The sequence below is a fragment of the Zosterops lateralis genome (genome assembly GCF_965231275.1).
Source record: "Zosterops lateralis genome assembly, chromosome: 1".
NCBI classification, from domain to species: Eukaryota; Metazoa; Chordata; class Aves; order Passeriformes; family Zosteropidae; genus Zosterops; species Zosterops lateralis.
Window position 1 is genome coordinate 67,079,518 of NC_139762.1, and position 16,584 is coordinate 67,096,101.

The following is a 16,584-nucleotide window of genomic DNA, read 5'->3' on the forward strand; positions in this document are numbered from 1 at the left end:
GTGCCCTGTTTTTATTGTTCACTGACACGTAGGATAAACACAGCCAGAGCTGAGGCCGCACCATCTTTTTCCCTGTGGTTTTGCTCAGTATATGGTAAGTAACAGTTTCTGCATGCCCAGCACATCCTTCCCGGTTCCTACCTGCAATAACACAGGTGCTAACAGTGCAGGTAAAGCGGGAGGACCTTTTTCTGATGTACCATCTTTCTGAAAGGGAGAGCAAAGTGCCTCTGTGAAGTGCAAAACTCCCATGGAGGCATGCTGCGATCTGTCTTGGAGGTGGATTATCTCCTTCACTGACACCCTGCACTCCTGGCCATGTGGGTTAACTGATGACCTAGTAAAACTGTTGGCTCCCCTCAGGTCTTGACGTACTCCTCCTTTATGTAGCTGCAGCTCCTTAGGTCTGGTAATTCTAAAAATGGCATTCTTCCTGAGCACCCAAGTACTCACAGGAGTACAAAATTAAATATGCAGGGCAGAAACAAGACATGGAAGAATAACCCTGTGTTGCATGGGAGGTGTGTGTAATTTTGGTTACTGCTCTGCATTTTTTATGTCTGCCAAATACATGAGACTGACAAGTAAATAGACAAAAATATATATGTTGAAGCAAAAAAAGCTAAGAAAAACAGTATTCTAGTGAAGTTCTGAAAACAGCTAACCAAATAAATCTCCTCAAATACACAGCTTTGCTATCCAGGGTGGCTGTTTGGTTCAGGACCTTCCCAATTGGCATTATAAACATACCAAAGTGCTATGCATGTTTTAGAGTAAATCGCCTAAATAGATTATTACTGTTGGATAGCAATTAAAATGATTGAGTAGTCTAATCTGTGTCCTGCTGTAGTGCCAAGTATCAGAGGTCTGATTTATGCATTTCCCCCTCCTCCCTATGCTGCTTCTGAAATGGGACAGCGTGGGAAGCCTGGCAGCACATGGGGCAGAACTCTCAGCACTATCAGGCCACTTGTTCCTTGAATTCCCCTCCAGGAAGTGGGATGGTGAGAGGAGAAGAGACTTGGCGCTTCCCATCCCTGCTGATGAATGGGGCCAGGCTTTCTATGGACTGCAAGTGAATTCACCAGGCCAGATGCTCAGGCCAAACCCCAGGGCTGCTTGTTCCTAGGAGGGAAAGGTAGAAGATTCCTGAGGAAGTTTTTTTTTTTTTAATTCTTTATTTTGTGTCATGGTGAAGTTCGTGTCTCAGAAGTGATACTTGTATTTTAGTCTCCTTTTTCAGTGCTGCCCACTAAGGCAGAGGATACCAGAGGGGACCATCATTTTTTATGACAAGAAGGATGCATCCTTGCAATTGTGACTCCCTTTGGCTGAGATGTGGGATGCTGTGGCTGGCTTGCTGTGTTTTCTGTCTTTCTCTAGGATAGCCGAAGTGAGTACCACAGTAACAGATTTGTGATGGATGGACTGGCAGAACCAACATATTTTACAGAGGTTAATAAGAGTTTTGTAGCTGTTATTTATTACCGGGACAGGGAACGCCTACATGTGTCCCTATCTCTTATTGCAGTAGTAATGCCTGTCTTGAAAACCAGCTCATCAGCTTTCCCCCAGGCACTCCTCTGCTTTTCCCCCTCCTTACAGTTTCTCCAGGCCATGCTGCCCATTTAGCATTTCCCTGAACTACAGGGGACAGACTGAGTGTCTGGGAATGTACGCACAAATCAGATGACCCGAAACAGCCTGCCTTTTTTTTTTTTTTCTCTCCTGTTACTGGATCACTCAGGTGTTCTTGCTTTGAATCTCCTTCTTTGTTACCTACCAGGGCATTTGTGGCTGGAAGTTTGTCGGGACAGGGGCAGTTTGACACTGCATGCACAGCACAGAGGAGCAGTCTGACTTGCTCGCAGCTCCACGCTCTGCTGCTCTAATGACAACGGTGATTTTTCATGGCTGCTGTTGGAAGAAGAAAGTAACTGTTTGCAGTAAGCCACATACTAGTCAGGAGCTTTTGGGGACCTTTACCTGTTTGTTTTCCTCTCCGAGTGACTCGCCTCTGAGTGGGACACTTTGCAGCCCCGAGCCTATGTCAGCCCTGCCGGGATCTGGCATTTGTCAGTCACTCCGAAGATGAGAGCTCAACTGAGAGGTTTTCCCAGCTGCCAAACATTGTTCCTACTACGAGAGGCTTTTGGTCCCAACCTTAGAGAAGCTGTCAGTGTTCTGGCTGCTGGGCAATGCCTCTGCCAGCCCGGGGTGAAAAAGGAAAGACAGGGCTGTCCAACTCTCTGGCCAGATAACGCCTGGATTTCACTGCCACGTGATGCAGCTGTTTAGCAGCTTGTGCATGCAAACGCTGTTGAAAACCAGAGGGGCATGGGAGAAAAGGAAGAAACGTTTTGTTTCTCCTCTCCCCTCCTCTCCCTTTTTTTGTCATTCTGGTGCTCTCCTGCCCAGCTCCTCAGCTATTTGGCAGAATCGCTGCCATTGCAAATGTACGTGACTAATCTGTTTCTTGAGGAAACGATTCTCAGGCATGAATGACCCAGGCGGCCAGGGAGCTGATGGGATCCTGTGCTGGGAAGAGTGTTTTGGGGGGTTTGTATGCTTTTTTAAATGTTATTTTTTCCCCCTGGAAGATTCTTCCCTTTGTTAACTGATGGGAGAGAGATACCCATCGGAGTGCTAGATGCACAGATAGGGTCTCTGTTAAAGAAGTGGCCACCCTCTTCCCAGCCCCAGGGGCAGATGTGCTGCGCCCGGACTGCACGTCCCTCTTCCTGCCCAGCCACGTGGATGCCGTTCCCTTGCGGTGGCACGGTGCCATCAGCCACAGGGTACTCGCTGGAGTGCAGAGCCTCTGGAAGGTCTGGGTGTGAGATTAGGGCAGATCCTTACTCGTTCGTCTCCCAACCAGCTCAGGCAGACACCCGAGGCCGTGGGACCGGAATGCTCTGACCTGAATACAGCCAGGCACTGTCCCTCCAAGGCCGGTCCTCGCCTCCCTCCACCACTTTGCTTTTGCTCCGTTTCAGCTGTGCATCCTTAAGTGATTCAGGGGCTCCGAGCCAAAGGGCTCTTTGCCCCGCTGGGCTGATCCTGAAGAGAAGGGGTGATGTGCCAGGAGGTCTGGGAGGCGAATGTCATTTCATCACTGCTCTCCCGGGAGAGGTAGAGGGATCCAGCATGGGAACAACGGGGGTGGGGGGGCAGGGGTTAATGAGGAGAAATGGGATAAATTAAAGAAGGGAAAATGTAGGCCAAGTATTTGGAGAAAACATATGTTTAAATGCTGTCAAGCCAGGAATTATTTTCTCAAAAAAAAAAAAAAAAAAAAATCCAGAGAATGACTAAATTGTTGGACACAACTCCTAACTAGGTACCTTGAAAATGTGTTGAATCAGGCTGTTGGTGTGAATTACTAGGCCAGCTCTGGAAAATATACCCTAGGGAGCACCAGTTTTCCTGGTTTTCCACTCATCTTAATGCCAAAGTGAAATCTCTTGAGGCAAAGGGACATTAACTAACTTACAGTGCCATCTAGCCCCATCTAAGACATAAGACGTCTATGAGTGGTTGCTAATTTTGTTCCTGTAACCAGGAGGCTGAGTCACTTCAGCCCTAACCCACCTCCTAGGTCATGTGCTTGTGGATATAAGTGTATCTTGGAGTACACCCGTGCATGCACTGGGATGTATTTTTAAAAACCTGTCCATGAGCCATAAACGTAAATGCCTGACTGGGAGTCATCCCAGCTGGATAAATCCTATGTGTTTTCATGGCCACTTGAGGTGGGGAGGGCAGCTCAGTGTTACTTAGGCCTGGCTGGCACTTCCCTTTGATAAGACCTTACTTTGGATGGCTCAGGGATTTGCCAGCCTGAGCTCAGAGTGTTAGGTACTGGGTGCTTGCTGTAGGCTATTTGTAGGGACTTCTCCCCAGAGCAGTGTTTGTAACAGCTCAGAGCATGGCTTTCTACTTTCTGAAGGAAAAAAAAAAAAAAGGCAAATATGAAAGCAACAGTGCTGCTGCTACTACTCGTGTTCTGAAACATGGTTAGAGCAGAGGGTGGTGGCTCCAGCTGCTGCTGCCCACATTGTGCTGTGACTGCATCCTGCACCTTTCACTGTACCCACCATAGACACATCATCCCCTGAGAGATGGGAACATGGGGTGAACTTTGTAGGGAGTGAAAACATCAAAGGCCACAGAGTGGAAAAAGATGCTTTGGGCTCCCTGGTACAAGGTTTCATGGCTCTCTGAAGTCTGTGAGAGTCTTAAAATTGCTGGTTTAGTTCTTTGGGCCTCTGCTTTTTACCCTTGTGGGCTCCAGAGGGACTCAGGGGTTGTTGCTGGGGCTCATGGGTTTGATGCAATATTTTGGTTTTGAGTCTGCAAAGCTGGTGCCAGCCTTTCTCTTCTGCCTTGCAAAAGACTAATGCAGGGAAGCTGGCCAGACTGCCAGAGGTAGCGAAGCAACATTTTTCTGTGGAGGAAAACACCCATTTATCCTAACTGGGCTTGGATTACCAGTGTTTTTTCGCACTTTCTGCTTTATGTTTCTTTTTTTTTTTTTTTCTCCTTGTGTGCTTGCAGTAATGTCCGTAGCCAGACATATGCTCATGGCCTGGAATGAAGTCGACTGCAATTACATCCTAAGGGAGTCGCTCAACAGGGGTTTTGTGGAGGCAGGACTCAGGCTCTGGTGGAGCTGCACATGTGCTGTTAGACCTCCAACTGCACTCGCTCTGCCTGCAGCTTTGTGGGAAGGAGGAGCAGCAGGCTCAGAAATACAGCCAGTCTGGTGCACATCTGGAGGCAGTAATTGGAGGTAAAGTGTGCACCTTCTGTTGTCGATCGCATGAGGTGTTTCCTTGCATTAGTGATTTCAGCACATCGGCACCAAAATTCATCCTTTTAAACACACTTGCTCCCCATCTCCCATGCACTGCGCTGGTCTGAACCTTCTCCAAGCATAAAGGTGTTGGGAGCTGGGTTGCAGGCTTAGGCCCCTCTCCTGTAAGGCTCCTTGTGCCTTACTTCCTTTATCTCCAAGAGCAGCCAGAAGCACATGCTGTGGCAACATAATCATTTAATCCAGGCTGGTGAAACCTGTTCTCCAGATGAACAACTGACAGATCGTTTGCTCTGTAGCTCTGCATATGAATGCAGTGTTTGTTGGTGTGGATGGATGCCGGTGCCAGTTTTCCACTCCAGTTTCCAGCAAAACTGAGCAGCAGCCTGACCAGGAATCTGCTTCCAGCTCCTTCCTCTGCTCCCTGCAACATCCCTGTTGCAGCCACGTTAGTGCAGGGGCTCTCCCTCCCTGGCTGCTGATGTGGATGCAGAAGGTGCACAGATTTCTGGCAGGCGGATGCAGCTCTCAGAGGAGCACAGCAGGCCTGTGGCACCCGGGATAGAAACATGTTTGCCTGGGGAGGCAGGTGATACCTGAAAGGGTGCAGCCAAAACTAACAAAGGTGTGTTCAGAGATAGATACAGTTTGATCTTTAGCCCCTGATACAAACCTTGCCTTGGCTGGGGAAGCTGCTCTGCCAAGCCCTCTTATAAGGGTGTAACAGCCTGGTGGATTGCTGGTGATTCCAGCAGTGGGTTGGAGTGAGGACGTGTGCTGCTGCCTGCCTTACAACTGCTGTGAGTTAGCAGAGGCAAGGGAGAGGTGCACCCCTTGTTTTAGGCCTCTGAAGTCCTCAAGTCTGAATGTCAGATGTGAGGAGATAGTGCCCTTGTAGTCTCATGTGCTGTCATAGAATTACAGAATCGTTTGGGCTGGAAGGGACCTTAAAGATCAAGTTCCAAGCCCCCTGCCATGGGCAGGGACACCTGCCACTACACAAGGTTACTCAAAGCCCTGTCCAACCTGGCCTTGAACGCTTCCAGGAATGGAGCATCTACATCTTGTCTGAACAACCAGTTCCAGTGTCTCACCATGCTCACAGTAAAGAATTTCTTCCTAGTATCTAATCTAAATCTACTTTCAGTTTAAAGGCATTACCTCTTGTCCCGTCACTATATGCCCTTGTCAAAAGAGCAGAGCCAGTGCTTCATTGCACATTGTGCAAATGTACATGCATATGTAGCTTTTCTGAGTGCCCAGAAAATCTGTCATCTAAGTGCTGGAGGTACTTGTGGTGAGCAGCCTGTTCTGCTCTGCTGCAGTCCTTGTTTGCTGCTTCTCTGGTTTCAGGGTCCATCCCTTCCAGATTTTGTAATGGGAGCAGCAGCTGACACTCTCACGGCCCAGCTGATGACTTGGTGGTGGCACGAAACCAGGGAGAGGGCTGTGGTGTGCACTGGTGGTGGCCACTGCTCGTCAAACAGCATTAGAAACTTACTAGGTGAATATGCAATGGTTTTGCCGACCTATTCATTATTTTTGGCTTAAGGAGCAAGCTAAGGGCTGAGACTTTACCAGGGCCAGCTTATGCCTCTTGAATTGCCTGATCTGCTTGCACTGCCTCTGAGGATGGAGAGCTGAAAGAAGCTGCTTGCATTAAGATTGCAATCCAGACTCCTTTAAAACACCTTTTTTGAGAAGAGGATGAGTTAAATATTTTTAGGGCCAGCACTGAGAGGTTGGCTCAACCTCCAGAAGTACTTTCCAAAGCTTGTTGTCCAGAATAGTGTTCTCTAAAAATGCACTGCATCCCCCTGCACTAGCTGGTACGACCTACTGTAACCGTACAACAGGGTTTTTCTTCCAGCTCAGATGAGATTCATATTAAGATCTGTATTAGTTGCACAGTGAAACAGCTTCTTTTTCTTCCTTGTTCCCTGTTAGGCACCTCCAGTGCCTGTCTCTGTGCTAGATGAGAGCCTGTGGGAGTTCAGGGAGAGCAGGTCTGGGCCGTGTATCACCCTGTCACCAGGACCAAGCTGGGAGAGGTCAGTACATGTGCACAGCTCGGAGCAATGTGTGCTGTGCTCGGATGGGGATGGGGGGGATGGGAGGTTCGAAACCGTCACTGGTATTTTATCTTCAGTTTAGCATGGCTCAGGTTTGTCAGCAAAACACCATGGTCCTGAAATTTCAAGCCTGAGGCGGTGCAGGGAAGAACATCCTAGAGCTCCTGAGTTTCTGTCTAGGGCTTTGGACACAGCTTCAGTCAAAGATTCCCCCTTCCTGAAACAAGAGAGGTGTCAAAGTGTAATGTTGTGTGAAGTCCGCTCAGACCTATTCAACCCCCTGCCTCTGCATAACTTTTTTTTGGCAAGCATTAACTAATAAGGAAGGGAGTAAATCTTGCTTGAAGTTATTTTTCTTTCTGCTCCTGTGTCCCACCCCCAGGCGCCCCATGGCAGGTGCTACAGAGGCGAAAACCAGAACTTCTGTAGAGACAGATTAGCAGCACACAAAATGATCTCTCTCCTCCTTGTGCACCCCAGAGCCCAGAAACGCCCCCGTCTCTCCAGCCTTGAGCCCAGCTGTCCCAAACCCCAGACAGCCCAGGGATGGATAACAGCAGGCTGCTCTCTGCACTGCAGCCCGGGCGATGAAGGAGATAATGGGAATGATTTCTTGGTACAAGTACAAGCATGAATCCTCTGAAGAAATACTAAGTCTAGTTGCGGTAGAAAAAAAAAAGAAAAATAAAGCAAATACACACACGTGCACGCACACAACCTCGACCTCATGTAATGTTGGAGGATTTGGTTGTGTCTGACTTTTTTTTCTCAGCTGCTGGTCCTTGAACTCCTCCCAGTGTGGTTCCACCACTGGAGCAACAGCTGGTGTGCTGAGGTGCACTGCAGGGCTGCCAGCTCTCCTCACTGCAGATCAAACCTTGCACTCTGTTTCTGGGGCTTTCCTTGAAGCCCTCCTGCCTCTCTGCCAGAGTGCTTGGATTGTGTGAGACCTGTGCCTTTTGATGGAAGAAAAAGGGGTGGGGGGGAACTAATTAAGAAAAAATGTTTCTGGCACTCAGGATTGTGTAGGAAAATTAACAAATAGGAAATGAGTGTGACCTACAGTGAGTAAAATAATAATCTTTTTGCCTCAAGCAGAGCTGTATGAGCTGTTTGGATGACATGTGGCAGAGCAGGGGTGTGGAAGAAAATGAAGCCCTGCTCAGTGCTGCAGGCCTTTTGCCACTGAAACTGAAAGAGTAAAAACTTATTTTGCTGCTCTGGATACTAACTCATGGCAGGCAATTTAGCTATGGTGAATGAAGCCCAAGGAAAGGTCCATCACAGATTAACTCCTAAGCCTTAGGGTGTTTTGCTAAGTGAGGTGCCAGACCAGTCTGCAAAAATCTTGTTCTTGAATTATTATTCCTTTTAAATATTAGACCCTATCGGCAACAATGAAGTGTTTCCTGGCCTCATTTTTCAGTATTGCTGCTCTTTCCATCCTCTATTGCTTCCACAGAGGATACAGAGACAAGAGCTTTCAATACCTGCAAATTTCCATCTGGTTTGTTAGCAGCGCTCCTCATGAAGGGGATTATGAAAAGTTGAAGATGCTACAGGTAAGCATGCAAACAGTAATCCTGGCTTCCACAATGAGGCAGTGTGTTTTGTGTGGTTAGAGCAGCAGGAACAAGACTCATGAGTGACAGAGCAAAAAAATCAGTGATTGCTATTTGGCAGGAGGTACTTAAACTTTGTCAAGCTAGGCAAGTATCTCCATTGTGGTCTCTGACTCACAATTCAAGTATGCTGGGAACATTTGAGGGGGCTGGGTCAGTTCTTTAAGCAGTGGGAAAACAAGGCTTTAATGCATCACGGCATAACTTTGGGTCTGTGCTCTACTGTTCTGCTTTTCTTTGAGGAAACTGGTGTGGCTGGCGGTGGGGAGAGGGAGGTGTTGTGAAACCACACATACACACACACTCACATGTGATTTTAATCCCTCCTAGCAGTGTTTCAGACTCATTTGACTGTGGTGGCTGAGCTGAACCACTTCTGACTTGCCCTCCTGAAGGTGAACGGAGGACAAGGCTGTGCGGTGGGGCTGGTGACAATTCGGTTTCAACCTCTGCTGCAGCACCCTGGCTGAGGTATGCAATGCAGAGGGGCTCACCAGCACCTTCCAGCTATTCAGTACCACTCTGTGGGCACAGGAGTGTCACAAACTGGCTGGTGAAACCAGGCTTGCAGCTCTGGTGTGTGGTCATTATGGTGGCAAAAAGCAGCTGGGCTATTCTGGTGAATCAGGCTGTGAGGGTAGGGAGGCGTGCCAGCAGCTTGGCTCTCCTACTTCCTTCCACTGCTGCAGATAACGCCGTGCAGCCTCCCGGGGAGGGAGGTGCATTAATGCCCTTACCAAAGGTGTTTTCTGTTGATATGGTGTGTTCCTGCACATGGAGGGGAAGGCAGATATGGCCAGACATCCTCTCGCAGATCATGTTGCGTGGGTGAGAGCTGCTGCTGGCAGAGGGGTTGCTCCTTTGTGCTCCTCCGGCTGGAGGCAAGCACCCATTTGGGGATGCTTCCCGGAAAATACAATTGTACAGTGAGCAGATGCTTTCTGTCCATAGCTTTGCATTTCCTGCTCCTGCGAGGGGCTGGAAGGAGAACCAGGAAATGGTGTTGGAAAAGTATAACTAAAATTGGTCAAGACCAGGTAAAGAGCAGCCATATGGCAGACGAGCTGCTGGCTCCGTAATTAAGCCAAGTGCTTGGGATGCAAGAAGCTTGGCTGTGCTCAGTTGAGAGCCTGGCTTCCTGTGTGTTCCTCCCTGCTATGATTCTGACCAGAAATTCCATTTTTGACCTGAAAAATCTTCCAGATGAAAATTTAATTATAAAAGTGATGTATTCCCACAAGAAACTTCAGTGTCAGCAAATAAGCATTTTTTCTGAAAAACTATTTTATTCACACACACAAAAACCTGGCTCCCAGTGATTCCAGGCTAGAACATTACCCTGGTAAAAACTCTGTTGATTTGTTTAATAAAAAATATTATGGTTTGCAATTAGCATCCATTAGGCATACAAGTTGCAAAGAATTGACACCGGTCCTGAAGTCCTCTTGCACGGGATAAATTTTCTTGGCAAGTTACTAAATCATGACCTATGCTATATCCGTGATTTATAAAAGGTTTCTGGCAGTGGAGAAGTGGGATGAATCAATCATGGGAGTGTTAAACCAGATAACAAGATTTTCTTTCCTTTGGTGCAACAAATTACTTGCTTTCTGCAGAGCAAAGGTGCAAGCATTCTCCTCCATGTGATGTGACTTGTAACACGGACTTTGTAAATATTTTCCTTATGTAAAGGTCTTTGCTCCTGGTTGTTATTGGTTCCATATTTACTTGGGATCTTTGCATGCAGAGGATGGCTTTTGGCTTGTGAAGAGGAACTTCTCAGAGGCTGGACCGTTTCTCCTCACACTCCTGAGTCTCTCCAAGATTGTGTGTAATGCTTAGAAAGGCTGCTAGAGGCAAGGTGCTTTTTTACATTTAACAGAAAACTCTGCAAGCTCATTAATAAAGGCCAGATAAAATAAAGCTTGGAAAGTCAACATATTCAAGAAGATATGCTGTTCTGGGAAACAATCAGAGAGGAGGTGTGTATTTATGTGAACAAAAGAAATCCAAACTGTAAACCATAATACATCTGTTAGCTCATTAATGCATCTGATGCTGACTAATTCCAGGGGTGTTCCTGCTGCCCAGCAGCAAAAGTGCAAATAAGTGGACAGCTGTGATTTAGTGCCAAATATTGGAACACATCGTGACAATTCAGGCCACCCACTCTCTTAAGTAAATACAACTTCTAGAGAATCATTTCAAACTGGGCTGAAGTGCAGAGCAGCCACTTTCATGTGCATCTGGGCCAAATGGCCCTTAAGTATTTGGGGCCAAACTTTGCCTTCTCTTACACCCTGGGAGCCCCCATTCACTCCAGAGTTTGCATTATGTAGCTGAGGAGCAGAGCTGACTCTTGATGCTAATCTGACTTTTTCTAGCTCAGTAAGTACAATTTCACATGTAAATGTGAATGTGGAACAGATCTGGACTCGATTAGCTCCCGAATCCTTGACAAAAAGCCATAATTGTTTATCCAGATGATGTTTCTTTCTCTCTCTTTTATTTTCTCTGCACTTTAAAGCCCAGGTTTTAATGGGCTTGTGAAATAAATACATCAGTGTAGATTACAGTGGTATCAAAGGCGTGAGGAAAGCCCTTCCTTTCTCCTCAGCAGGGCTATATGATCACTTGGTGCACACACTTCAGTTGTGCTCTCCAGAGCCTTGGGCAGGGGTGGCTTCGGATCTGACGATGGGAGGGTATTTCCAAGACAACACTTAGCCCGGGGCTCCCATTACAGATGTGAAGGACCTGTGATATAAATCTTTTTATTTTCCTGGTAGGCAGTGAAATCTGTGCTAGTGGCTATATCTGGGGCACAGGGTTGTTGGGGGAGGAGAAAAGCAAGGGAATATGGAAAAAAATTGTATTTATCAGGGTAATCTAGTTTAGGAACACAAGTACTAAAACATTTTAATCACAGTCATACGGCTGTGTGTCACTGCAGGGCAGAATTAAGGCTATTTGTATGCCTTGGTAGCACACTGCCACACTTCAACAAGTTTGAATTTATTTTAAGCATAACTTTAACTCTGAATTCCCTGGGTTTGTAACGTCTGGTCTGGAAATAAATGCAACCTCTTTATATTGTACTTTACTCTTAAAATAGGCTTTCCACTTTAGCTCCGTTTCTGTTGGCTCGGCAAGAGCATGGGCTGTCATTTCCTGCCCTGCTGGGTTTGCTGTTTAAGTGGAGAGGGCGGTGTATCCGAATAAAGGAACACAGCAGTAAAAGCTGGGATGGGATAGGGATGGCACTCCCAGGGCAGCTGTGCCACAGCTCAGTTATTGCTTTAACTGTCCATGCCCGACTATCGCCTGCATGAATGTGTGGCTACCTTTGGCACAGAGATGCTTTCCTTGGGGAGAGAAGGAGCTCACAAGGGGTCAGAGTTTCAAATTCAGTTTCATGCTCTGGAAGTGACATTGTGATCTTGGCTCCCAGTAAGGCCACTAGGATTGGTGGGGTGATGTTCAGCTCGCACCAGGTTGCTTGTGAGCTTGGCTCACAGCTCTGGAGCTGCGTGCTGTAAGTCTTCATGTGCCACATTGGAGAGGCATCTCCTGGCCAGGCTGGGCACAGCTGGCCCAGGGACGTGCCCAGGGATGGGGCACGGTAACTTCTCCTGCTGGAGAAGTTACTCTGTTTGCCTCCTTGCTGGGGAAATCACCTCCTCCTCCTGTGATGGGGAAGGCTGGTGGCTCAGGGAGCTCTGGGGACAGAGTCCATGCCCTGGCTATTTTTAACACGGATGTCTTCGGACAAGGCTTCTTCTTAATAGGAGAGAAACAGCACCATTCCTGGAGTTTCTCTGCCTTGGTTTCTGCCTGTAGCCATTACCTCCTTCCCCCACTCCCAAGCCACCCTGCTGGGCTTCTTGCCTTGCTGCACATCCAGAGAGAGTGAATACATATGTCCCCTATTTCTCCCTTGCTCTCCTGTGCGAGTTCCCTCACTCTCTCCCTAATTCTGCTCCCAATACACCGATGCCCTACCCCCTGACTAGAGCAAAATTTCCCTCTTTTTTTGGCAGCTGGCCTTCCCAGGGGCCCAGACTAACAGAAGCCTGAGTCCTGACTGACTGTGCCTTGGCCAGAGCAGAGCAGCTCTTTGCTGAGAGATAATGTTGCCTTAAAGGAGAAGGGATTTTTTTTATTTCCCTGTTTCCCTATCTTGCTCACCCGTTTGTTTCTAGGCTCCTATGGGAAGAGTGATGCTTGTGCCTGGGACCTGCTGCCTCCCAGTAACCTGCTGGGAGTTCCCCTCTTCCCGGACAATCTTCCTGGCTGTGGAGTTCATCTCTGAGCCAGGCCTCCCATAATTAAAGCAAGCCTTGCTCTTGACTTTCTGCAAGCTCTGGATCTCTGTAAGGCCTTTCCAGGACTTGCAGCTTTCCTCCAGCTCAGCCCTTGCAAGCCAAGTGATGAGGCTTCCAGGGCTTCTCCCGCGGGATGGCTCCAGTGCATGCATCTCACTGTCAGGAAGCTTTTCCTGACACTCAGCCTAAATTTTCCCTTTTCAAATGTCATCCTGGCACTCCTACTTAGCATGCACTTTCTGTGCGTCTCACTCCCTCTGAGCAGGCTGTGCTTTTCCCTCTCCACTGCCTGGGCTCTTTCTGGTGCTTGCTGGCTGTCACCCACTTTTCTCGCACCCGCCTCAGCTTGGCCAGTCCAAGCACATTATCTTACAGCTCATTTCCCTTTATAAATCAAACCTCCCAGGCATTTTCCTATTTTTTTTTCCTAGGTTTTTTTTAAATCTTTATTTATTTATTTATTTATTTATTTATTTTACCTTTTCTCCCCACCACACAGGAGGGATTTTTGGGTGTCTGCCCCATGGTTCAGGACATTTTCCTCTCCACTTTCACTGGCAGGGGTTTTAGTATAAAGTGCTGACATTTCTTTGTTGCTGTGGGCAGCTCCCTCTCAGAATAATGAATGGCTGGGAATGGGTAAATGCACAACCAGAGGTCCTGGGAGCAGCCCAGGCAGGTGCCCTGTGTGGTGCTCGTGCAAACTCTCCAGTACAGACTGAGCTCCTACTGTTGCCTTCCCCTGTGTGGAGTCATGATCACTCTCCCTTGTTTGGACTCTTCCCATGGATTTTGTGGATCTGAGGATATTAAACCTCTGCTGAGTTAGGTCTCTGTGGACAATGACCTTGAGTTCAGGGAGGGGCAGGCTCTGCCTCATGGTGTGCACACATGAAATGTCTCCGTGTGCCTCATTACTTTATCAAGCCAGCCTGAATGTGCTTCCTGATGAGGAACAGAGCAGCACCAGAATGGAAAAGACTAAGAAACAGGTTGCTTTTCCTTCTGTGTCCAACTTCTTTGCTACCCCATAACATGGGTTTTGTTCAGGATCAGGACCTGGGCTAAAGGGCTGAGCTGCTCTCCCACTTTGCACTGCCACTCAACTCAACTGGCATTGAGTTCTTGCTTTTCCATAGCCAGAAAATGAAGGTTTCTCCATGCAAAGTGACAAACGTGACCGTGGAGGTTGCCATGACAGCTCCAAGGGGAAACTGGGTCAGCCCTTCAGCCAGTGGAGGGATACCAGTCATGGCTGCCTGGTGGTCACCCACAAGCCCACAGGGGCAGATGTGTTCCAGCACTCATTATTGGGCTAACTGCACTGGTTCTGTGTTTTCTGGGAGGAAACCAAAGAGTTTCAAACTTGGTTACCATTTTAAAGTTAGTGTGGCTAAAATGGTTGGTTGGAACCCACACCACTGCCATGGCAACAGATACATGGCACATTTTTTTTGGAACACGAAATGAGAACAACTTTTCTGGTGCATAAGTAACTCTACAGAGGAGAAGATGCTGAGGAACTAGAATTAGGAATAACATACTGAAGAGACTGGAGGTATCAAGCCAGTAGAACTGAACACAGGATCATTTAAAAATTAAAAAGAAAGTCAAGGAAGAATGGTGAGGCTCAGAAAGTGTTTTGGCCTGTAGAATTCCATAAAATATAACATCCTCCATGGACTTAAGACCAGTTATGAATCACATCATTGGTTTCATGTCAAAATAGTTTTTTCAACAGATAAAAGTGCATGTTCGTTGATTATTGATCACTCTGGAGTATGTGGTCACAAGTGTTTCAGGGGAGCATTGCTGAGAACTGTGGAAGATCTATCTTTCTTATCCTCCTCATCTTCTATATATCCCCCTCAAGGATATTATATTGATCTGTTAATTCTCCTTTTCTCTTCCTACTTGCCAGTTTTCAGACAGAAGACACCAGGGATCTGGGTACCCACCTTGAAGAACAGAAGGGATGGGTAAGGCACATCAAAGAGTCCCTGCAGTGGGAGCCAAAGTCACCGTTGCTCCTCTTCTTTGTCATCACCACAATTCTGTGCAGAAGGACAGACATGGATGGAAGAACCACATGGATGGTCCTCCCATGGGTCGTGTATTATCAGCAGTTTCATAACAAAGTAGTTTTAGGCTTAACTCCAGCTCTGCTTTTGTGTCGATACCACTGACAGGTAACAGTGTGACCTGTTTAACGGTGTGACTATACAATCTGTGGTTATTTCCAAGTAAGAGAAAATACGTACTTTTGTAGAGATCAGGAGATTTTTGGGAAATTACACATGTGAAATATAAATAATGCATTGAACTGCCTTTTGTACACACACACACATGCACACACACAAAAGCATGGATCAAGTTGCAATGTTTGCTCCATAAAAGTGGTGTTGATTTTGAAGGTTTTGCTGCTGCCTTTTGCACCTTTTTTCCTGTCACAGAGGCAAGAAGCACCAGAGGGTTTGGCCCACAGGGCACTGACAGCTTGGCACTTTGCACTGCATGGCTGGAAGGTCACTGAGCCTGGCATTACCTGGCCAGGAGCAGAGTTATGGCAGTGACCCCAAGCCTTAGGAAGAGGTGCCTCTGTTTCTGTGCAGGTAGCCAATATTGCACTGCTGGGACAGTGGTTTAGCCATGACAACAGAATGATGACCTGTGCTTGCTGAGCACCAGCACTGCACAAGCAGCACTTTCCTGAGATCAAAAGAGCCCTGGCTCAGTCGGCTGGCACAAAGGCTGGGCTGGGCACAGGGTCTTTCAACGTTGGAGTTCCTCTGAGGCATCAAAACATGCAAATCCTTCCTGCTGTCCTCATCCCTGCCTGGTTTTCCTGTCTTTGACTCTGTCTGGATGCAAAGTCCCCACCCAGCCTGCTCTATCACTCCCCTCCTCAGGTGGACAGGAAGGAGAAAAGGCTCCTTGATTGAGATAACGTCAGGTAGAGATCACTCAACAGTTAGAGTTATGGGCAAAGCAGACTCAACTTGAGGGAATTAGTTTAATTTATTATCAATCAAATCAGAGTATGATAATGAGAAATAAAATCTTGAAAACAACTTCCTCCTCCATTCTTCCTGGACTGAACTTCACTTCCAAATTCTCTACCTGCTCCCCACAGGGCAGGGGGATGGGGAGCTGAGACTACAGTGCAGCGGGGACAGGGAGCTGGGGCTGTGGTCAGTTCATCACGCATTGTCTCTGCTGCTCCTTCCTCCTCAGGGAGGGGACTCCTCACATTATTTTTCTGTTCTAGCCAGGGGACGCTCTTGTGGAAGACAGTTCTCCATGAATTTCTGCAAGGTGAGTCCTTCCCACAAGCTGCAGTTCTTTATGGACTTCCCCACCATGAGTCCCTTCTGTGGGGTGTTCCTTCAGGAGCAGCCTGCTCCAGTGTGAGTGTCCCATGAGGTCACAAGTCCTGCCAGTAAACCTGCTCCAGGGTGGGCTCCTCTCTCCACAGGGCAGCAGATCCTGCCAGGAGCCTGTTGCTTCCCATGGGTCACAGTCTCCTTTGTGCACATCCACCTGGTCCTCCGTGGGCTGCAGGCAGAACTCTGCTCCACTGTGATTCTCTTGGGCCAGCAGCAGGGGAATCTCTGCTCTGGGATCTGGAGCACTTCCTTCTCCTCCTCTTTTACTGACCTTGGTATCTGCAGGGCTGTTTCTCTCACATATTCTCACTCCTCTCTCCAGCTGCAATTGCTCTTGTGTGGCAACTTTTTCTCTTTAAACAC

General features: G+C 47.7%; 1 long non-coding RNA gene across 2 annotated transcripts; it reads left to right on the forward strand.

Moving 5' to 3' along the window:
- Nucleotides 1–8,338: 8,338 nt before the first annotated feature.
- LOC310915547 lies at nucleotides 8,339–15,782 on the forward strand. 2 transcript variants are annotated; one of them, XR_014591178.1, is made up of 3 exons: nucleotides 8,339–8,450; nucleotides 8,841–8,981; nucleotides 14,757–15,782. It is a non-coding gene; the product is annotated as an uncharacterized lncRNA (long non-coding RNA). The 2 variants fall into 2 exon arrangements; XR_014591179.1 differs by having other exon boundaries at nucleotides 8,844–8,981.
- The last annotated feature ends 802 nt before the right edge of the window (nucleotides 15,783–16,584 follow it).